Source organism: Plodia interpunctella, chromosome 30 (assembly GCF_027563975.2).
Source record: "Plodia interpunctella isolate USDA-ARS_2022_Savannah chromosome 30, ilPloInte3.2, whole genome shotgun sequence".
NCBI lineage: Eukaryota > Metazoa > Arthropoda > Insecta > Lepidoptera > Pyralidae > Plodia > Plodia interpunctella.
In genome coordinates this window covers 2754609-2779318 of record NC_071323.1, presented here as the reverse complement: position 1 = coordinate 2779318, position 24710 = coordinate 2754609, and the positions used below count along the sequence as shown (strand labels likewise).

The 24710-nt window shown below is 35.1% G+C and overlaps 1 protein-coding gene across 2 annotated transcripts in view; it reads left to right on the top strand.

The window, feature by feature from the left end:
* The first annotated feature begins 2935 nt into the window (after positions 1 to 2935).
* Positions 2936 to 24710, top strand: part of sli (slit) — a 119467-nt gene continuing 97692 nt past the window's right edge. For both annotated transcript variants that reach the window (XM_053767522.1, XM_053767521.1), the window contains exon 1: positions 2936 to 3083. The gene's annotated coding sequence lies outside the window, so the exon portion shown is untranslated. The remainder of the gene's footprint in view (positions 3084 to 24710) is intronic.

Genomic DNA, 24710 nt, shown 5'->3' with positions numbered 1-24710 from the left:
CTACTCGTGCCACATGAGTTTGTACACCAATCTGACTTATGTATACTAGTTTTCATCGAACACCACTTGCTTCCGGTGAAGGAGAACATCGTGAGGAAACCTGCACACTGGTTGATTATTAACTTGTGTGTGAAATGGAGACGGCAATGGCAAACCACTCCATTAATAATGCCAAGAAAGTTGTTGTGTGTGTTTAATTCCACGAAATAACCACGACCCTCAGCCATGAGGAATACGACTATGAAGAAGACGTTGTTATACACTGTTAGAGAAGAAAGAATTAAGAAAGAATATGAAAGCGCCGAAGACCAGCGGCTGCTGAGCAGAGACCGTTTGGCTCAAGCATTACCTACATCTGTTGCTTGTATGTACTAACATGTTTGAGCAAATAAATATTTTTTTTCTTTCCTCTACTTTCTTCTAATGGTACCTAAGCCCTTCTGGCATGATAGGGACAAACAAAATGAGTTTCTTTCGGCGTTTCTTCTCGGCAGTGGTCGTTCAGAAATGACAATACTTTGTTGCCTTTTGAGAAATCACTATATACATATTATCTATATTCTTATATATTATATAACAAAGTCCTTTGCCGCGTCTGTCTGTCTGTTAAAATATGTCGCGATAAACTCAGTACAGATAAACTACTGCACGGAATTTCACGCGGTTTTCACCAATAAGTAAATAGGTATTATGATTCGTGAGGAAGCTTGAGGTGTGTAATTTACTATGTTTTAGACGAGCCATTACGAGCCACTAGTTATAATATAAAATTTGACGTGTAAAAGTTACTATAAAAGTCTAGAATTACCCACAATTCCCACGCCTTTTCTCGATGGCGGCGAGTGATACGTCAACGTCATTTACACCGGCCATTACTAAGATTTATCCCAATGAAAATGATGCCCGCACTATTGCCGCCAAAAAATGACGTCTGTGTAGGTATAGACAAAAGCTGTACACATAAAAAACCTAGAAGCATTATCTATATACTTCTAGCACAGATATTACAGGTAATGTTCTTTATATATGTGACTTCTAGTATACAAGTTTATTTGTTAGACAAATTAAAAAACCACCGACTTTCAATATTCATTTCGCTACAAATTTTGAACGGCTGAATCGATTTTCATGAAACATGGCCACGAACACTCCGGATAAAATTATCTATGACACAAAAAAAAACTAAACGAAAATAGGTTCATCCGTTTGGGATACACAGACAGACACGTTAAACTTATTAACACCCCTTTTTTGCGTCGGGGGGTTAAAAGCCCACAATTTTTTTTAAATTGACGTCTTTGGAGAAGAGGCTGCGGTGGAGTTTGTTGAGCCGCTTCTTCTTCACCTGCGCTTTGGAAGTACTTACTTAAATAGTGTAACTTTGACGTCAATAAAATAAACTAATATTATTATTATAAATGAGAAGGTAATTTTGTTTGTTACCTCTCTACTCCACGTTTTATATACTCAATCTTCTTGAAAGTTGCATACATGTAGTTTGAAGTATGGGGATGGACATAGGGTACCTTTCATCCCCAATAGCATTCCCAAGAAGGGTTAAACAGGCTTACAAAACAGCTGAATCTTAAAAAAAATAAAGTTAACTATTCCCCTGAGCTTCGTGGCGTCACAACACCGAATGCAACCGGACGAAAGAGATTGTCTAAACGTTCAGATGAAACCGCGCATGCCACAGCTAGTTACAAAAGTCACAATGCAATATTTGAACCCAGGACCGTCGGTCATGCGTACATGTGTGAGTGGCCCTTCCACCGTGAACACGAGCCCTGTGAAAAGACTGTGCACGTGTGTGTTATACAGGTATCGAGTTTTAGGGTTGCCCGCGGGAAAATTTTCCCTATTAGTGGGGTAAAATCTAATTCTAACTATCACAATTATTTTGATTTGTTCGCTAAATATTTTATATTATAGAGTTTCAAGAAGTGGGCCTTCAGACCACACGCACATTATTTATATTACTGCCTAAATAGTTGGTAATTCTTTTGAGTGCGGTGGTGTGGCCCATTTGTCTCATAAATTGTCATAGTTGTTTTATTTCACTGAAAAATATTACCAATATGAATATAATTATAGTTATAACTACTTTATTGCACGAAAATAAATAGGTATTAAAACTAATATACGTACAACGGTAGTCAAATGGCGACAGGTTTTTATGTAACAACCTAAAATGTTGTGTAACTTTTTATAGTATAGGTGAAAGTGGGTGGTGTGGCTCGTTTGAAACTGTCATCTTAACATAAACTGATTTTTTAAAAGTTACAAAAATTCAAAGTTTTTGATTGTTTGTATACCTATAATCTTACTTGACTTACGATTACGAAATTTTAAAAAATCTGTTGACGCAATAAAATATTTAAATAGGTCATTTTAAAACTGTATTATTTAAATTATACAGCACTAAATCTTAATTAATACGTATATTTTTATTTATGTTACGGTTAAACCCCGAAAAGCGGTCACACTTAGTTTTAGCCACACCTATTTAACTAACTGTGTCTAACCGAAGATAACAACGGTACACTAGGTGTAAATATCGAAGACCGACTGCACAATGGTCTAGCCAAAATGACAAAGGGTATACCTAGGTTTAGCCGGATATAAGCAGCTGGTATGTTTTACAAAACCCCGAAATGCAGCTCCAAAATTACAAGGCCGGAATCGGACATTGTCCACATGCCATAACATTTTTATTATTATTTTATTTTCATGCGGAATACATATTAAAAGTATCAATAGGTGGACTTAACATACATAACTACTTGGTTTCGAAACACAAATAGGAGTTTTACTAAAAAATACTTGCATAAAAGGCTATCAATATTTAAGGTAAGTTCAGGCAGGGTAAATTTCCCCATCGGGCAACACTGCCAAAGCGAGTCTCCAAAACAATTTTTTTACCCCAACACGCCAGTCCGCGTTCGCCTCTCTGGCCGGTTGTGTCATAATTTGTCGAATTTTCGTGCTTCGTATTATAAAAGTGATTTAAGTGTATATATTCAACGGTGGTGTGTGATTTTCTAACTGTATACCAAACTGATTTTGTCCTGTTATCGATTTATGTAAGTATTTTTGTCCAAATTTTAGTAAATATAGTAATTTACTGGCGTTAAATTGTCGTGAGCTTTCGATTTGTATTTGGTTTCGAGTGTAATTTTCGTGAAATTTTTACGACTGTTTCTTGGATGTGAGACTTTATAAGACATTCATTGCGAAACTTTCAAAAGAGTCATTGTTCATTTATAAAAACTTAGGGTTTTAATGGAATATATACATATAAAACTAGTTGGTGTTCCGCCGCTTCTGTCTATAGGAATTTTGAGATGATATCAAGTTTAATCGAAATCGGAATATTAGGGTTCCGTTCCGTAGATCAAAATTAATAAATGGAACCCTTGTCTAATTTTCAAAATCATTTTTCTCAGTACCGCGTGAAGGTATTCAGTTGGAATTTATATTAAACTCGCTACGCCATGGGGCTTCGCCCCCGTGGGAATTTCGAGATAAAAAGTACCTTATGTGTTATTCCAGGTTATAATCTACCAATCTACCAGATTTCATAACAATCCGTCCAATAGATTTTGCGTGATAGAATAATAACAAACCTACGCACATATGAATCATTTCCAAAATCAAAATTTTGGAAATTATTCTTGATGAATGAAAAAAATAGACGGATTGTAGCGTTCGAAACGCTCTGAGAACCACAGTTTAAGCAAACAATGAAATTAGAATTATGAAAAACTGGCTCGATGTTGTCCATAGCCTTGGTCATCGGCAATTCGTATTATAGGCGCTTCTCTTTATGGATTGAAACGTATGACTGAAGGCAACCCTCTTTGATAATGCTGTGGTTACCTCTCAGTTGTCTCTTTGTGGTGTATGGGATGGGAAAATCGTTCAGTAGACTACAGCTTTTAGTATGAATTTGAATTTATAATTCTGTTATCACTCCATCGATAAGTGACCAAATATTTGCATTCCCACGTTTCATAAATTAGTACCTAATTTGAATGATAGATTTGTTTAGTTTAGTGATGAGTTTTAGCATTTTCTACGGTGAATATCATCGATATATTGTAATTACAGTGGAACAATCAATCGACTTTAATAAGTAGAAACGAATAAATATATATAACGATCTAATTTTTTTTTAACGAAGCCTACTTGCAGTCGGTCGCTACGTCGACCTTTACTGCTTAACCGGGGGGAAATATGGCGACAGTCGCAAGGACCGTACAGCCGAAACAGTAACAGCTCGAAGGGCTCCCAGGTGGGAACGGACCTCGGCTTTGGGCGTTACTCGAAAAATGGCCACGATCTGATACAAAACAAACAATTCTACTACTTAATAACTATTATAAATACGAAAGTTTGAGAGGATGTGTGTGTATGTTTGTTACTCCTTCACGCAAAATCTAATGGATTGTTGTTATGAAATTTGGTACACGGATAGAATAAAAACCTGCAATAACAAATAGGGTACTTTTATCCCAGAATTCCCACGGGAGCGAAGCCCCGGGGCGAAGACAGTAACATATAAAGAACACCACATAAACAAATTAAATTATAAAAAGTACACTTTTGACACAAGCTTTTATTGTTGTCGGAGAGGTCTTATTGCGTTTAATGCGCGGTAAAAACAATCATACTCTAGGAATTCCCTAGTCGGGAGCCGTTTCTGAGTGCACCATCAGGTATTGCTTGTCATAATAATGCATTGTCATTAAAACTAAACCTACAACATTTCAGCTCAATCGGTTAAAGAAATCTGCTTCAAAATTGAGTTGCAAGTTTTCACCTGAACATACATTGACAAACTGACAACACGACGTACATAACGACTATAATAAAATGGAAATCACAAATAGAAGACGGTCAGTATAACGTTGGACGAGAAAACTGTCTTTTTTTTTGTTGGGGTTTAAAAAACATGATCATTACTATTATTATAAATAGGTAAGCGTTTGTGAGTTTGTATGTTTGACGCCTAAAGTACCTGACCGATTTCAAAAATTCTTTCACCATAGGAAATGTACATTATCCGAGATTGTTATAGGCTATATTTTATCTCAAGATTCCCACGGGAGCGAAGCCCCGGGCAACATCTAGTAGCTAAAATAAATACGAGAAGCTTATGAAATAGCATATTTCTGACGGAAATTATCACGACGTGGCGACTCGCGTCTAGACGGCGCAGATGGTGAGACAATTTTATATTTACAATTTCGTCTAGTTTAAAGTTTAGTTAGTTTAAAGTTAGTTAGTTTAGTTTAAAGTTCGTCGTTATTCGCTTTTTTAATTATTTATTGACTAGCGGCCCGTACCGGCTTCGCTTCTGTATAACCGTAATAAATTATACACAAGAGTCACACTATTTACTTGTGAAAAGCGTACAAAAACCGTTAGGTAGTTTTTGAATTTATTGCCTTCATACAGACAGACACATGGGGCAGAAGACTTTGTTTTATAATAAGTAAAGATATGGAAGGAATTTAACTTATTGCAAAAACATACAATTTAATTACGTGGAATGAAACACAAGCTTTCTTTTCTTCACACTAATAATGGAGTGGTTTGCCATTGCCTTCTCCGTTTCACACACAAGTTAATAATCTCACGACGCTATCCTTCACGTGAAGCGAGTGGTAATCTATGAGAATTACTCGTGTGTCAGTGGTATACATAGTGGTATTCATGTGGCACGAGTAGGATTCAAACCTGGGACCTTCCGATCACAGGCGGAAGTTTTTAACCAATGGTTCACCACCGCTTCAAAATTCACACCTTTTTATAGTGTTTATTTTAGAGTGTGAGTTTAACACTAACGTCATATTTGATTTCAGTCGCCTAAAGATGTCTGACATGACTATAAAGACTACCTAGTAGTAGTAGAAGTAAACATTCGTTAATATGCTTTTCTTTACCGGAAACAAAATGGTGGCACTGTGGATTGAACTAAAATGTTAAGTTCTGTTCTAACTGATAAGGTAAGGCTTTTAGATAAGCTCGGTAACTGTTTCATAACTGCTAAATGATTATAATACGTATATCTCTGGTGTTCTGTCTCTCTTCGCACGTTACTTCCTCGATCCTATATCAAGCTATAAGAGTCTTTATATTTCAAGTCCTCTTTATAATCCTGGTTTTGGCGGGATTTCGGGAGAGATGTTCCGGTTTTTCAGATTTGCAGTCGCTAAGCAAAAATAAAAACACGACGTCTTCGGCATAGTTTTGTACAAAGGATATATCTATTAAATAGGTAATTTAAATATTCAATAAAATTTAGCTAATGTGTATTTTTATTAAAAATATTAAAAAAAAAACATTTTTATGTCATATCTCGCGTTTCTGGCAACGCTGGTCACAGCCGCTGTCCTTTTTTCTGACGTTAACTCCATTTTCCCGCGTCTTCGTCATTATTTGCAGACGGTGCCAATTCTATTATACAATTTTATCACACGTTTGTGCGACACAAAAGATTTTCTTCTCTTCACAACTTGTCAGTAGGTATCCTAATTCCGAAGCATCTCCTCATTACCATATACAATGCAATGTCGATAATTTATTCAGATTGTATGCATCACTATTTGAACAGGTTGTGGGTTATCTCCGCTGCACAGCGTTTCGCCACCGTGTAGTGATGTGACGACGTCGATATTTCTTCTTTAATACTAGGAGTCGAGGATGCGTATAGGAAATCTTATATTTTATCGAGTGTGTTATCTTTAACTTTAATGGGCGTCATCAAATTTGTTGCTTGTTAAGGTGGTACTGCAGAAATGGCGGGGATTCTATATATTTACTTTTTCAGATGTTTCAGTTACCTACATGCTTAGAGTCATCAAAGTAATACGTAGATGTTAAATACGCAGCGGCAATGCTCTGCGCCAACCCAACTGTGCCGTGAGACCGCCCTCTTACTGTTTTTTTAGCGTCCATTCAGATAGAAAAGTCTTCTTCTTTCTCAGTTTCTCGGCTCAATGTTGGTCTCCTCATGCACACGGCATTGGTGGCGACTTTACTAAAATCTGACACTAAAAGTAGCTTATTAAGTACATTCACTATTTTGGCGGCCCGATCCCACAGCCCGTGTAAAATAGAAACGTTTACATTTTGAAGATTTAGCTCTGATTTTATGACCGTCCCCCTGCCTGGCGTCAACCCTCTTCGAGAATACAGTTGTTGCCTATCAGCTGCTAATACTATGTATATCGTACCTTAGTCGCCTCCACATGCACTGGAGCGGTCTATACTAGTACAAAACTACACACACCAAAAATAAGCTAGATTAATCTTTTTCATATCGATCTTATCGACATGTCGACAAACATGCACATATCCCAACACTAACACTGTACAATTAGCCACTATCTCAACGTGCAGTCTTTGTTTACACTATCTGATTGGTGCACCCTAATTCAGCGTATTGTGCCAATGCAAACTGAATCCTAATTACATAGCGTATTGAGTTTAAAATCGGGAGGCGGCTTTCGTTCGTTTTTCCTTGATTTAATTATCTGGAAAATTGAGACGAAGTGGGTACGCTTTTGTTTAGATTCCTATGTAGGTTTTATGCAGGTCTAGAAGAAAATTGAGTTCGTATTGTTTACTGATCAGTATACCTAATGAGGAATATGGAATTAGTAAGTACCTATATCTGCTAATAAGCTCGGTGAATGCGTCGTTGCTGTTGAATAAAAAAAGGAAGACATTAAAAGTTAATTCTAAAATTAAATCTAAATTCCTTTGTGTGTTCAATATGTTTCAATGATTACCATTTTACAATCATTATTATTTCAAAATAAAATCATTTATTCAGAAATTAGGCCTTCACAGGCACTTCTTCACGTCATATTCTAAATTAAATGATATTTACCAAAGCTACAAACTACTAACATTTCGGAACCACCACTGCTGTGAAGAAATGCCGAAAGAAATTCATTCAAACAGTTTTGGTCCCTATCATGTCAGAAGGGCTTAATCTTTCATCTATTTAAATTTTTGTATTCTAGAACACTACTGGATTGTATTGCTGCCTATCAGAAGTCGAGGGTTTTTAACACTAAAATGTACTTTTATAGGTCCCATGTACAATCACACGACAGGGAACCATGTAACTAGCTACGTATAATGTATCTGCTCTGTTACAGGAAATCTGTCATTACACATTTATATATAACAAACAGAATATGTAGAAAAGTTGTAAGGAATTTTGAGACACGTGTGTGTACCATAAATTGAAAATCAATACTGCATATATGGATTCGGTGTGCACGGACCATTAATTTTTGCATGTATTTATTTACCTACATAAAATACAATGAGGGGTCTTAGTTACCTGAAATAAAGTCATATTTTTTATTAATATTAAAATCAATTGTGTATTTACTTTAACCTCAAGACTTTAACAGAGTTTTTATTGCTTCTTTATGATGATTCTGCTTTAACAACTCAATTTATTTTGGAGTTTATTTCTCAATCCAGAGTTCGCGCCCACCCGCCATCTTGGATCCGCCATGTTTTGTGGTAACTGTCAAATTACCGGCTCCGTTGGTCACTGCTTTTATGTGTACTTTACTGGCGACTTTATAGGGACGTTCAAATGATGCTGTTAGGACAAAATCGGTATTGTTACACACACGAGACATCTGGATATTCAACTTTTCTTGTTATGGCTTCATCCTTCACCAAAATGATGTTATTATCGATGACATCGTTGAGAATAGCATATTATAGTAAAAAGTTATTTTTAAGTGATAATATTTGAATGTAAATGTCAGTGTCGTTTTTTTTTTTCACGGAAAATTACCGGTTTCCGATTGGTGTACGGGTACAATGAAACCTGGCTTGACCAGGTACTTTTTTCATCCCAAAATTTCCGACATTCCTTAGACGCAGCTAGTACAATTTATTATGGAAAAATGTCTTTAGAATTTTAGATTCTTAATTCTTGTTTTTTTTTTTTAATTTTATTCAAGTATTCAATGGTGTAAGTAATATTGGTAAGATGGTACAAAATGTAATCATGGCACTATTGTCACTAATAGTGCTACTATAAATGACTAGCGATTTTAGGCACAAATCCATACAAATATAGCAACTTAACTGGCTTTCTATACGATCTCGAAGGAAATCTAGAGTTCTCCTTCACCTTTTCAATGTTTTATTTAATCCTAATTACCCTTCCTACTTGCGGGAACGCTTTTCCTTCTTATATTCCTCTGAAGCCCCTTGTAGATCTCACCGGCGACTCCTTTTGAAATTCCCTCTTCATAATTCTACCTCATACTCTCATTCCTTGTCTGTTGAAGCAGTCAGGTTATGGAATCTACTTCCAATTAGTATACAGGAGTCAAAAACAATTTCGGTCTTTGAGAAAAGGGTTAAGGAACATCTCCTTTCTATTTCATCCTAATATATATATTATGTGTATTTACTATTATAGTTTATTTATTTATTATATATAGGTAAGTTTGTTGTAATTTTCTTTTTTGTACACGCCAATGCTTCTTTTTTTCCCATTCTTCTTTCGCGGGTCTACTGGAAGAAATTTCTATAGAAATTGGTAGTACCTTTGTACATAGTGTCCTATTTGTAAGTTTTATATTTACACTGTTATGTTGTGTACATAAATAAATAAAAAAATAAAAAAATATTATACATGCGAAAGTAGTAGTAAAACAGAACAGACAGACAGCTGTCTGTTCTGTTTTCACGGCTACACCGCTGGACCGATTTTGATGAAATTTGGTATGCATATAGCTAAAGATCCCCGTTCAAACATAGGCTACTTTCTTTTTCAAATATCTACCCCCAAAAATACTATCATGCGGGTGAAACTTTGTATGAAAATCATGTCTGTTCCGATTTTGCTAAGAAAATCACGCGGACTAAGCCGCGGACATAAGTCAGTAGTAATACAAATTTGATACACATGGTGTATATGTTTAAGTACATAAATATCAATAAACCACATACCTCTATTTAAATTTAGATTTGTTTTTAAATATCACTTTTTAACCTCAAATCATTGACATTTTAACTACAAGCACACAGTTATTTTAACCGGTTTGAGTTAAATCGACGCACCAATTTACACGTCTGTTTGTATGTTTGTACACTTCACATCCGTAACTTGTTGTATAAGCGATCCAATTTCTGTATTCCAGCATTCGAGACGTCATTTCGTATACACAAATATGGTATGTAGAGGTGATTTTATTGTCATCTATATAATTTAACCTGTTTTTATCGTCTACTAAGTTTCATTTCCATGGTAAGTAATTTAAATCTTCCCGTGTGCGGGTACATTTGGAGCTGTGTCGCCCCAAAGCCCAGGGATATCGTAAAAAAATTGTCATTAATTTTAAAACATTTGGCTATAACTTTACAACCGGCCGTACATTAATCCTCTTTGCCTGTCAGCTGTTAAGGCTTTGTGTCCCTTAGTCGCCTCGTAAGACATCCGTGAGAGGATTCGTATTGGCCCTATTGTAAGGCGGAACCACACTCTCAATAAGCATACTCATTAGTAAATTCGGATACTTTTTCGAAATGTCACAAATATACACAACTTTTGTGACAGTCATGTTAGAGAGTTACGTCCTGTGGTTACGTCACTATTTCAGAGCCAAAAGTGGTTCCAAAAGAATGGTGAATCACGTAAAATTAATAAAATTGATCAATTAAATAAAATTAAATAATTTAAAAAAAAACTGTCGAGTTTTGTTATCTGTGGTGTGAATAATCGCAAATTAAAAAAATCAAATTCTTTATTTAACTTATATGATATACTTACATCACATATTGACGTCGAAGATTTACTTAAAACTAAGTCTACTGCCGACTTCCAAAGCGCAGGTGAAGAAGAAGCGGCGCAACAAACTTCACCGCGGCCTTTTCTATAAAGACATAAATTAACAAATGTAGGTCTTACTTATAAGTCTTATTAGATAGAATTATGATTTAACATAAGCAGAATCGACGCCCAAACCTAAACATTTGAACAATCGTAAAGCAATATACACATCGCCCATGAGCGCACTCAATCGCGATACATTGCGTATTCTTTCATTGTTTTATCACAAATCTGACATTAAAAATAAGCAGTGTACGCCGAAACACCGCGATCCGAGCCTATATATGTATATATATTTTATGTTTATATAATAACTCGAAATGTAGCTCAGCTAATTTCGATGTCACGTCGCGCCTATTGGCTCTTCCCACGACTAGGGATGGCTATGAATTTCATCGATATCGATCGATTATTTTTATTTCTTCTTTTCCACTGTATGCTAAGATGTAATATTGAGAATGTCTGTCACGATTTTACGGCTAAACGGATGAGAACCGATGAATTTTGGAATCCTAGATACCGCGGGCGAATCTGTGGGCATATTCATATTCTTTTTTTATTAATTTAATCATCAAAAAAGCATGTGACATGACTTAACACCTTTCTAGCGATGAGCGAGTTATGTTTACGTTGTCGATAGTTTTTTTATCGACAATTTGAATGTCCCATCTTTAGCTCTACAAATATTGCCGTATCGATCTGTTAGCATTAACATATCGGTCATACCAACATACAAGTTAATTTAGGTTCCACTTACGCTAGGACGAGGACCAAAAGGCATTTTTGGTCCCTGTTTCGTCGGACTCGTATTCGAAAATCGGATAACGAGGTACTTCGAACCTTGTCTGCGTGTTTGAGCAGCTATCTTAAGATATTGGCTTTCCGTACATCGCGACATTAATAAATAGTAAATAATATTACTATTTTTTTAAAGTGAAAACTTGTTTAGCGGCGTTGTGCACTACTTGTGATGGGTAAAAATTTTAAACTCGCGTCAGGACACGTGACCTGTGGGCGTAGTGCCGCTTTGCATTTCACTTCTCACCATCGAATCGAACCAATCACATTGCGCCATTGTGACGCAACAACAACCACACTGCTATGTGATTGGTTCGCTGCGTGTCATTTCGATCGATAAAAAAATCAGTAAACCCGCGCTTCGCACTCTGAACGAAAATTAGTAAGACGTCAAAAATGCACGTTTTTCAAGTTTTCACTGCTGCCGGCACTGCCGGTGTGCAACCCGTTTTGTTATAATTAAGTTAATTTTTAAATGGATTTGTTATACAGTCACACATGCTTTTTAACTTATTTTTGAAAATAATGAGTAGAAAAAAATAATTTTTATTTGTAATTTCTCTATACTTAGTTTCTGATATGGGTCATGTATTTTAAAAGTGCCTACAATAAATAATTATTGGATGGAAGAACCAGACCATCGATGATCCAAACGGTGCAGTGGTGGTCGAGACAGGGATGGAGAACAATTGCTCAGATAAAATTATTCTCATTGTTTTATATCGTGTACGCATCGTGTAAAACAAGTTTATTTGTTAGACAAATTAAAAAAACCCCGACTTTCAATATTAATTTCGCTCCAACTTTTGAACGGCCGAACAGATTTCCGTGAAACATGGCTAAGAACACTCGGGATAAAATTATCTAGGACACAACTAAACGAAAATCGGTTCATCCGTTTGGGAGCTACGATGACACAGACAGATACACAGACAGACACGTTAACGACGAGGGTTAAAAAAGATAAGGCGTGGACCCAATGACTTGCTACGTGTTTTATGTTTCGTGGTAGCCTCCAGATAGGCCTTAACAAATTTGTGGCCCTTTCATACAATTTTACATCCTGTCGTACATTTATACGTAATTCTGATGATTATCACGTCATGGAGCTGTGTTTATTCAATGGCTATTGTGTAGTGTTACTAAAACTCAGTCAACAATATAAGCATCTAGGTCATAATATATTTACAAATCACTACAATAATCATTCTATTTTTTATCCCCGACGCAAAAAGAGGGGTGTCTGTTGTAAAAAGTCTAACGTGTCTGTCTGTGTTTCTATGTCAGTGGCATCGTAGCTCCCAAACGGATTTTCGTTTAGTTTTTTTTTTCTTGTGTCATAGATAATTTTATCCCGAGTGTTCTTAGCTGTGTTTAATGAAAATCTGTTCGGCCGTTCGAAAGTTGTAGCGAAATTAATATTGAAAGTCTTTTTTTAATTTCATTTTTTAATTTGTCTAACAAATAAATTTGTATGTGCAACTTTAAACCGCGGTTTCGCCCGCGCTTTTTCCCACGGGAAATGTACTTTTCCCAGAATGAAAATTTCTCGTACGAATTTCTTCGTAACGAGAAATTTTAAGATTGGTTGAGTAGATAAAGCTTGAAGAGACAAACAAAATTACATACGCAATTATGATTTTAGTAGATACTAGCTTTTGCCCGGCGGCTTTGCCCGCGTGTATTTACCACGGCAACATTATTTTTTTCGAAATGAAAGATACATTATGTCCTTCTCCGTACTTGAAAATACACGTATGCAACTTTCAAGAAGACACCTCGGTTGTCGTGTCCGGCTGTCCGTCAACAGATTGTAGATTATTTTTTCTTGGCTTTTTTAACCCTGTTTAACCCGTTGGGTTATCTTGTTCGACATTTTTTTTCTTTTTCAAATATTAGGTTTATTATCTGTGGAATTTGTGTTCATTCCTAACTTTATATTATAAATGCGAAAGTATGTTTGTTTGTTACATCTTCAAGCATTATCTATTCAACCAATCTTCTTGAAATTTTGCACACATGTAGTTTGAAGTACGGGGAAGGACATACGGTACCTTTCATCGCAGGATAATAAAATAGATTTTCCTATGGGAAACAGAGAAGATAATTTAATAGTTGAATCAAAAATATGTTACTAAGACTTACGAAACCTATAGAAAGAAAACATTTTTAAATTCCTTGAACATTATATATCTCTTGTAAAAATTATCCCCCTTAATAATAAAAACCTTATCCTCTGATTAGTCTCGGAATAGTTATTCTTTGTATTATCTCGTTCTTTCAATGTCAAATACTGTAAAGAGAGAGAGAGAGAGAGGGACAACATAAAGAACAGCTACTCCAAGCCTAGAAGAAAATATTTTTTTTATAAATAAAACGGTAAGATTTGTCTTGATTCAATGAATGTAAAATTTGAACGCACAAATGAAGTACTATATCCATGATATTAATAATGTAATAAAACTTGACTCTGGATTAAAGTATAGCCACCATAATGAGTAAAATATCTGTAGGTACATTACAAATTATGTGCTATAGATATTTAACATTTCTCTCGGATTTTGACAACTGGCATACCTCACCATATCCATACTAATATATTTAATGCGAAAGTCTGTCTGTCTGTTCTGGTTTCACGGCCATAAACCACTGAACAACATACAACGTAAAATTTAGTATGCATGTAGTTAAAGTAAAAAGAAATATAGGCTACTTTTTTCAAAGATCAATCCTCAAATTACTATAACGAGGGATTAAAGTTTGTATGAAAACGATATATGTTCCACTTTCGTAGAGAAATTCACGCGGGTAAAGGCTAGTTTCTCATGTATACGTATAATTATATCAAAAAGAGCAAGTAACCTCCTATCACTAAAACAAACAAAACATCGACCAAACTCAGGCCTTTGATTACGTTTATCACCTTTTTAACTGATAATGATCATCTTAATTTATTGACTGCCCCTTAACAGGGTCTATTAAACATTGATTTATAACCATTTTTATCTTTTATGTGATAATAAATTAAAGTATATGTAATTTTTTATGACAAATGTGTTGGATCACCTCAAGGTCGAGCTTTCGGCCCAACGTTTTTTCTAATTATAAGTTGTGGCTTATTTAATTTATTGTACGGTGTACGTAGGTGTTTAACACGCCTAATTTTTAACTAACCTTAATTGGATTTGTTTGTTTTAATTTATGTGTGAACGTGTTTATAAGACTTGAATGTTGTATTGTTATTTTTGGTTATAAATATTAGACAGTTGTTTTGTTTATTGTATACTAACTGCCCCTCGGGGCTTCGCTCCAAACCAAATTTCATAACAATCCGTCCAGTAGATTTTGCGTGAAAGAGTAAAAAACATACACACACACAATATTAGTAGAATGCATCGTATTTTAAATATGTAACCCTAAGTTGTAAAGTGGACTGTTTTAATGGGAAAATAAAATTCAGAAGTTATGTATAGAGAACGCATGTGTTTATTGCAACAACAATAAATAAAAAAGTGACAATTTTTAAGTTAGTATTCCAGTAGGTATGTTTAAAGTTGTTAAGTTTATCGTTACTAATAGCCAATTCAATATAGCATTTTATGTATTTACATTTTTCGTAGTTCGTAATAAGTGCAACTTTATACTTATTATGATATCTAAATAGGTACAGTCAACCGCACATCAACCTAGCCAAATTAATTGCAAACTCGCCGCTATCACCGCGCCATAGAGGTTGATAACTTGATGTGGATTCCCACAATCTACACTAATTAATACACCAGCCGGACACATTAAACTGCTTGTACAATAATCGCGCGATTAAAATATAGCAATGACAAAAACAATTCCTGTCCAAAATCTCCGACCAGATGGCGCTAATTAAAAAATCATTTCGTTTCAAATAACATAAATCAACTGAGAAGCCCCTCGGGATTACAGAGATTCAGGAACGTGAAACAGGGATTCGGGTTGTGTGCCGCGAATACGCTTGTTTGTCGTGTATTTTGGCGGGAATATTTACCTCAAATGTTAAAAAATCAAAATGGCCGTATATTATTTGAGTAACAGCATAAGTTCGGAAGCCATAATAGTAGTTTTCATAGACCGTCACTTGCTTTCCGGTGAGGGAAAACATCGTGAGGAAACCTGCACACTGGTTGACAGTTTATAGTTCATTAGTACTGTCTTCTTCGTTATAGTCGTATTCCTCATGGCTGAGGGTTTAGTGATTACGTGGAATGAAACACACGCAACAACTTTTTTGGCACTATTAATGGAGTGGTTTGCCATTGCCTTCTCTATTTCACACACAAGTTAATTATCAACCAGTGTGCAGTTTCCTCGCGATGTTTTCCTTCACCGGAAGCAAGTGACGGTCGATGAAAACTGCTATATACATTCAGATTGGTATACAAACTCATGTGGCACGAGTAGGATTCGAACCTGGTACCTTTCGATCTCAGACGGACTGTCTTATTAGATCGTAAATCATGTCAGAACCCTAATGAGCAAAATCTGATACCAGTTGACAACTCTGGTTTAAGACTATCGAAAAGAAGATTGTCTCAAATCCTTGTTATTTAAGAAATACACATTTCGCGTCATACTCGTGGTATGCTTATAATAGAATGACTAAAATAACTACAGCATTCACTATCACCTCTTAAATCTCTAGCGGGTGCCAGGATAAACAATTTCCGGAAGCCGCAGTAAAAACGAAGTAAGGATGCTATCCGAAATACCGTAAGTAATTTGTATTTTACCGTCGTATAGTTTTTCAGTTCGTGGATCGTTACGCTTTTATACAAGCTTTTATTTAGTTTCACCTGTCCCGTTGTCTGTGATCAAATCTTGCAAGTTAGATTTCTCCTACTTCCAGTTGAAATTTCTCAGAAATTTCGCTTCAGTATCCATGACATATTATGATAAGCATAACTTGATAGTGCACCCAGTATCGGCTCCTCAAAGGTTCTCTGACGACAATAAAAGCTTGTGGCAAAAAGGACATTTTTGTAAAAAAAATGTTTGGGTTGTGCCCACTAATTCTACTTCCCTATGTTAATCTACTACTGCTCAGTAGAACTAGTACAATCAAACCCATTTTTGTGCTATTGCAATACCAAATAGCAAGGTCAAGATTGGTTGAAGAAACACCCAGTGTTGCCAACAAACAGGAGACAGTAATTCAATCAATTTCTCACTCATTAAATTTCTGTCTTGACAAACTATTACCACATATAAATCTGTGGACTGTACACACTCTTAGAATATGTATCTCAATACGTGCCTGTGCCGAAAGCCGTTCCATTTCTCACTTCCAACCGTGTGACATGTGTCATTTAATTAAATTGGGGCCTTGGAATGGCGCCTTTTAAAGGTATAAATTGACAATAGACGTCAAACGACAATGACGTGAAAACTGTCCGTTGTTTGCTGTTGAATAGGCGTGTTGTGTCAGGCTATTTGTTAAATGATTTTCGTTTTCATTTATTTTTGTTTCGGTCATTAATTTTGATGACGTAACCGATAATATCGCGGTATTTTAATTTTATAAAGTAAATTTTAAAAGTACACTGCCGAACTACCTACTGTGTTTAGTTTGGATGACAATAATTCACGACGACGAAAACCCGTGTCAAAAATGTCATTTTTTTAAAAGAAAACTTATTCATAACCTTGACTTTGGCAAAATCATTGTTTTGGCGAACGATAGATCTAAAATATAAAAAAAAACTAACAATTAATAAACACTAATGTCGTGAAGTTTTTTTCACCGTGACAGTTGAGTTGTGACAGCACATCCCTACTCATTAAGACGTCATTAGTGCAGTCACGACTCCGCACGTGCTTTTAAACGATGCCACAGATTGTCTATGTGTTTTTTATTTTGTTCATGGCATTATCACACATATGCAGTTAGCTCCAGATAAAATAAGTATAGATTAAAAATACACATAAATGTATGTAGTTGGGAGATCGGAGAGATTGTCTTTGTGATACGTTTCATTCCACAAAAAATTTATATATTCCCCATTAAAAGGGAAAATTTTATGAAGAAATTCATGCGAAAATAAACTATACCTATACTTACGTAAATTATACTAAACTTAGTTTTTTCAAATGTCATTTTTGACACACGCTTTTATTGTTGTCAAGAGAGATTTTATTGCATTCAATGTGTGACAAATAAATTATATCCGTGCAATGAAATGCAATGATTTATTTACGTGAAACATGGTAATGTCTCGTTAAGCGAGTTCCGACGCCTGGAGCTTCCTGGATGCACCATCAGGTCATGCTTATCTTAGTAATGCATTGTCATCCAAACTAAACGTGTGTGTACAAAGTTTCAGCTCAATCGGTTGAAGATATCTGCTTCAAAATTAAGTTGCAAGAATCCTCCGGAACATAGAGACATACATTGAAGTACAATATAAGCTTGTAAAACGAAAAAGTACATTCTGTAAATAAGTACAATTTGTGTTGCTAGAGGCCCGTCGTTGAAAAAAAATAATTATAAACTTTCCTCAGGAATCACACATTGTTGTTTTAAGGTTTGTCGCGTTCATACAGACAGACGTGACAGGGGGATCTTCTTTTTACAATATGTTAAGGATAAGGATGCTTATATACATTTTTTTTTCTTTTGTGCGACTCTGTCACACTCGTGTGACGCAGAAGAACTATTTTCTTCCCAGTCACACAAAACTGACTTCCTAAAAAAAAAGTATTGTGTTATAAATGTATCTTAGTAATTTATTTGACCGCTAAATTTCACAGTTAGTAAATGTCAGTGGTAATTGTAAATAATGGAGTGGCAAACGATTTTAGATTTTGGTTTTAATTAGCTGTTTGAAAATAAACTACCAATTAGGACGGGTGTCTTTACGTTTACTATTCAAAGACGTACGTAAGCTTCGAATGTATAATACTAGAAGAGTAGGTTTGCCGGGCGTCCGGATAAATGAGCGAATGAATTGCAGTAAGTATACTTACATTGTTATATTACTGATAAAAAATGATACATTTATATTTAAAAAATGGTAAGCCCTTCTGGCATAATAGGGACCAACACTGTTTGAATGAGTTTCTTTTGGCATTTCTTCTCAGCAGTGGTCGTTCCGTGATGCTAGTAGTTTGTAGCTTTGGTAAATATCATTTAATTTAGAATATGACGTGAAAAAGTGCCTATGCAGGCCTATTTTTGTGAATAAATGATTTAATTTTGATTTAATGAATGAAAAATTATTCATTCAAGTGTATATTACAAAAAGAATATATTTACAAAGCTGGACATAGTTAGGCTTTAGATTGAGTGTCCACGGCCAAAATAAACGTTCTCTGACTTTTGTTCAGCTTCTCTGATTGACTTGTGTCACTTCATAAACCGAGTCTTGCGATCTTGAACGAGCGAGCGCCGAATTAGAATTTAAATTTATATATAAATAAATAAAGTGATATGGCATTCGATTTTATTGACTGAGCGAGCGAAGCGGGCGAGGTCTACAATTCAACTAGGGACAAAAATATTTTTTTTGTATTTATGTTTATAACGCGATAACTTTTGAACCGTTGGTCTGATTTTCATGAAATTTAAAAGGTATGCAGGATCATCTATCAATAGAGTTTTTAAGTTCGTTGGGCATCAAAAACGGGTTAGGTCGTTTTTGAAATATACACAATTTTGTAAAAACTCACAAAAATTTATTGTGTTCGCTAGGTCTAAGTTCGCGGCAAACAACAATTTTATATTTCATTAGAGTTAGAATTTAAGAAGTATTTCTTGCTAACTGTTTGACGACAGTGTGGAGCTAGCATGATCAAATCATGTATTGTATTGAACATCTTAATAATGCCTCGCTTTAGACTTGTTTTGCTCCGTTTTATATTAGGCCGTAAACAAATATGTTGAATTAAGGGTATGTTCTATTGTTTTATAATATTGATATGTTCAGATACACAAGGCATTATAAAAAATCCTAACTAATATTATACACGTGAAAGTAAGTTTGTTTGTTACCTCTTCACTCAACAAATGTTCTTAAAATTTAGCTTACATGTAGTTGCACGAAGTATGGAGAAGGACAGGACACCTTTAATCCCGGAAAATAACTGTTCCCGTGGGAAAACCACGCGGTCGAAGTCGCGGGCAGAAGATAATATACATACGCAGTGATAGGAATCAACACTAAATGAGTTACTTTCAGAATTTCTTCTCAGCATTGGTCGTTCCGAAATGCTAGTAGTTTGTAGGCTTTTTGAGAAATTACTGTCCCACCAATATTATATTGTTTGTTACTTATTATGACGACCTCGGTGGCGCAGTGGTAAAGTTCTTGCCACTGAACCGAGAGGTCCTGGGTTCGATCCCCTGTCGGGTCATGATGGAAAATGATCTTTTTCTGATTGGCCCGGGTCTTGGATGTTTATCTATATATGTATATGTTATAAAAATATAGTATCGTTGAGTTAGTATCCCATAACACAAGTCTCGAACTTACTTTGGGGCTAGCTCAATCTGTGTGATTTGTCCTAATATATTTATTTATTATTTATTTATTTATTGACGCTCAAACTGTTAGACCATTTCTTATGAAATTTGGTATCGAGATAGCTGACGCACCTATTTATCTCCCAGTTTATCCCGAAGTATGCGATTCCCATAGGATTTGGTCAAAAAGTCTGATAGTGAATGGCGATTTACAATTAATGTTTTAACCAGAGCGATAGGCCGTCACTAGCCGCTAGTTAAAACAAACATTTTTACAAAAAAATTGTGAGACGAAGAGCTTGCCCTTAATAATGTCTATCCGGTCCTCCCACGCGGTCTCCGCGTCTGCCTTGCACGTATGTATGTCTGTTTGTTTGACCATTTCTCCGTAACTACGTATTATCAACTTTATTGCTCTCTCAGTATAATTTTATTGGTGTAGCCCCATGCTGTATAGTTTAACTGCCATTTAAACGCATATGAGTTGCTTTTCACACAGTAACCAAAAGTTATTTTATAATAATAATTTTCTCTGCTGGCCAGGCCATACGCAACACATACACTCCACATACTTTAGAATACATCTGAATAAGTACTAACATAGATTAGTCTTAAACTTAATTACTGGGTGAGACCTGGCGACCCGTAACACAGGATCTTCGGAGCCTAGTACGGGCACCAGTCTCCACTCCTACATGTTTTGAATTATTTACTGTAACTAGGTTAATACTTTGTTTATTGTGGAGAAAATAAATAAACTTTTTATTATTTTATTATTATTATTATTTTCGATCGAAATGGAGTGACAATAAGTTACATGTTATACAGGATAATTAAAAATCTGTTTTAATAAAAGAAAAAATCTATTTATTCTTCTTCTTAGTCGTATTCCTCATGGCCGAGGTTCGTGGTCATTACGTGAAATTAAAACACACATAATAATTTTCTTGGCATTAGTGATGGAGTGGTTTGCCATTGCGAGTTAATAATCAACCAGTTCCTCACGATGTTCTCCTTCACCGGAAGCAAATGGTGGTCGATGAAAACTACTATACATGAGTCAGATTGGTATACAAACTCGTGTGGCACGAGTAGGATTCGAACCTAGGACCTTTTGCCATTACGCCACCACCGCTTATATATTTATATAAACTAGATATTTTGTTTCTTTTGTAGATGGTGCGACAGAACAGGACGGAGCGATAGCCTATAAAGTGTGATTTCTTATACATTAGCAATATTTTATAAACACGCTCAGTAAATGGTACTGAACAACTTTTCTTAAGGAAGTAACCTTGAAAACGCGAAAAAAAAATCCTATTTAATTGTGTATAGAGAACAACTGATTTCTTTTCGCGATTTCAGAGTTACTCCCATACTAAAAGTTGTCCAGATTCATGGAATGAGCATGTAGATAAAATAATATCAGTTTAAAAAAAATCATCCTGTATAGTTCAGAAAATGTAGTGGTTCCCCCTAATATAGCTCTCTATATCTTAACTCGGATACCGTACGAGGTGGATCCACACACATCACTTTGATAAGTGATATGTTACTTCCCTTTTACATAATTAATATCACCATCACTTTGTATGATTAATAGTTAAGTGAGAATCATGTACGTCGTAGCAACGCGTTGATTTCACACTTAAGATGTGAGTACAGTTAACACCAAAAACTTGATTATATCGCCCTAGATTCTGTCTAGCGAGTCGTGGTACAATAAAACCGAGACGAATTTAAAAATCTATTAGTTCTGAACACTGGTTGTACTAATTACTACTTTCTATCCGAAAAAATATCATGAAACAAAAAAAAATATCGGCCAGTTGACGCCATATTGAAAACAAAACTCACCCAGCGCCACGGTGGTGAGCGCTGAACTAATTCAATTAGACTGCCGCTTTTGAATATCAATTTGATACTTTCATTTAAAAAATATATAGCTACAGGTGTTGGAACCTCCTTTTAAGCAAGAGAATGCTTGTGCCAGATGGCTCCGCTCTTTAATAACATAAATTACATAAAAAAACAATAAGTTATACAAACTTTTGTTTTAACTATGCTGTGCATGCAAAAAAAAAAACTTTCATTATTTTGTTAGATGTATATATATATACTTAGATGTTTAAATGTATAGCATAATTACCTAATATTTTAGGCGTACTTTACAACTTTTGCGTACTTTAAATATTTACCAATAGTCTTTGTTATTTTTCCAATCCGAGAACTACCGTAATATGTGATTTTATCTTTGATTTCATCGTCATCTAAGCCGAATTCATCTAAGAAAGGATTAGGCATAATATACTAGCAAATAGTCACATTTTTTATTATTTTTTTAATTAGCTGTGCGAGTCCCACTGCTGGGACGAAAGCCTCCCCTAACTTCCTCCACGCATTCCTATTCTTTGTGTTCTCTTGCCATTCTTTGTCGAACTTTTTGATGTCGTCCGACCATCTCGTCCTGGGCCTTCCTCTTTTCCTGTATCCGTCGGTTGGGATCCATGAGGTCAGTCTGTATGCCCATCACTCCAGGTGCATGCGGCAGACGTGACCCGCCCAGTCCCACTTCAGTCTAGCTGGCTTTGTTGTCACATCAACAATGTTTGTTATCGAGCGCAGCGCGGTGTTCCTCACTCGGTCGACGAGAAATCAAATTGTCACATAAAACGGGAAATTATAAATTAATAAGTGGACACGGACAAGGTAAAAAAAAATTTCAATGTTGCCAATTTGTTCCATATATGATTTTAATAAATACGTTGTGACACAATCTCTATTTGTGTTCTTTTGATCTCTCATTAAAAAAAAAAAAACCGGTCAAAAGTGAGTAGGGTTCGTGCACCGAAAGTTCCGTAAAAAGTTTTACACATATTTAACAAGCAATTTTTTTTTGTTATAAGCGTACAAAATGAACGCTACAATTTTCGAGATTTTACTTGTTATTTTATAATGTTATATGTTTGGTCACTGTCGCTTTTAACAATATTAGATGGAACGAGACAAGACGTACTTAAACTTGAATGCTTTAACTTTTTATGAATTTAAAAGACATTATCATGTGGGTATCTCATAAATTTTGATTTCCGTGTGAATAACATGAAATTTTGTAAGACTAACCGAAAACTACTTCTTTTTTTTGTTATGTAGACAAGACAAGACAAAAAATACTATATTTCCACATTGAATTTCTGATGCCGACTGTACTAAGCTAATAGCATGCTAATTTTGTTAACTATGAGAACTAGGAGCCGTAACGATTCTCACTTAATGGAGCCCAAAATTCGTTGTTCCTATCAAAATCAAAATCAAATCATTTATTCAGATATTAGGCCTTCACAGGCACTTTTTCACGTCATATTCTAAATTAAATGATGTTTACCAAAGCTACAAACTACTAGCATTTCGGAACGACCACTGCTGAGAAGAAATGCCGAAAGAAACTCATTCAAACAGTGTTGGTCCCTATTATGCCAGAAGGGCTTACCATTTTTTAAATATAAATTTATGTATAATTTTTTATCAGTAATATAACAATGTAAGTACACAATAAAGTACATGGTCAAAAGGTATACTGAAACATATTATGATTGTGATCAAGTGCTGATGAAAGGAAAATATATATACTTATATATATATGTATAATTAACCAAACAAAAAAAAAAACTTTTAATAAAATATCGAGCTGATCAGTTCTACTGACTTGTCCTACCATATATTGCAAGATTTTATTTAATTTCTTAGTGTGCAACGTTGCAAGTGCTTAGTAACTATTGGACATAAATAATATTGAATGTGAAAACAACACGTATATTAATATATATATTATTTATTTACTATATACTCCCACGTTATTACTTTACACGATACAAACTAATCAAAATATATTAACAAAAATGCGAACAACCTTTTACCGATAATCTAATTCGAACCTTTAATCAAATCCCACAACGTACTTAAAATAAAATAGATAATTATTCGTTAATTTAAATTAAATGATTTAACAATTTTTGATAATTGGGAGTCAAGAGCAAGTCGTCCGTTGCACGGTTAGACCAAAAGTGAGCCCGCGCCGTTTGTTTCGCCACGCCTCACCACCGAGTAGGGGCAACCGCTTACGTCAGCACGATAGATGGCGCTGGATGAACGATGTTGCCAACAAATGAATTTATAATGTGGTGGTTGGTTCTATGTTCATCTATAATTTTGTTATGATTTTTTTTTTATAATGCTCTATAATATTTTTTAAAATGTAATTTTTCATACCTCCGCAAGAGGGAAAATGTATATGGGACATGTTATTATGATCTAAACGTTTTGCACCAACATTTTATGCAAATGAATGAATTGATTGATTGATTGATTGATTGATTGATTGCAAATTCTTGTGCGTTGTTACTTTTTTCCGTGTCGATGGCAAATGTGTAAACTCTACACATACATATGAATACTAAAAATGTTGTTGCCAAACTAATGAATGTAAGATAAAAAAATAAATAAATTGATAATGATAATTGTGGCGCTAGTGTGCTATAG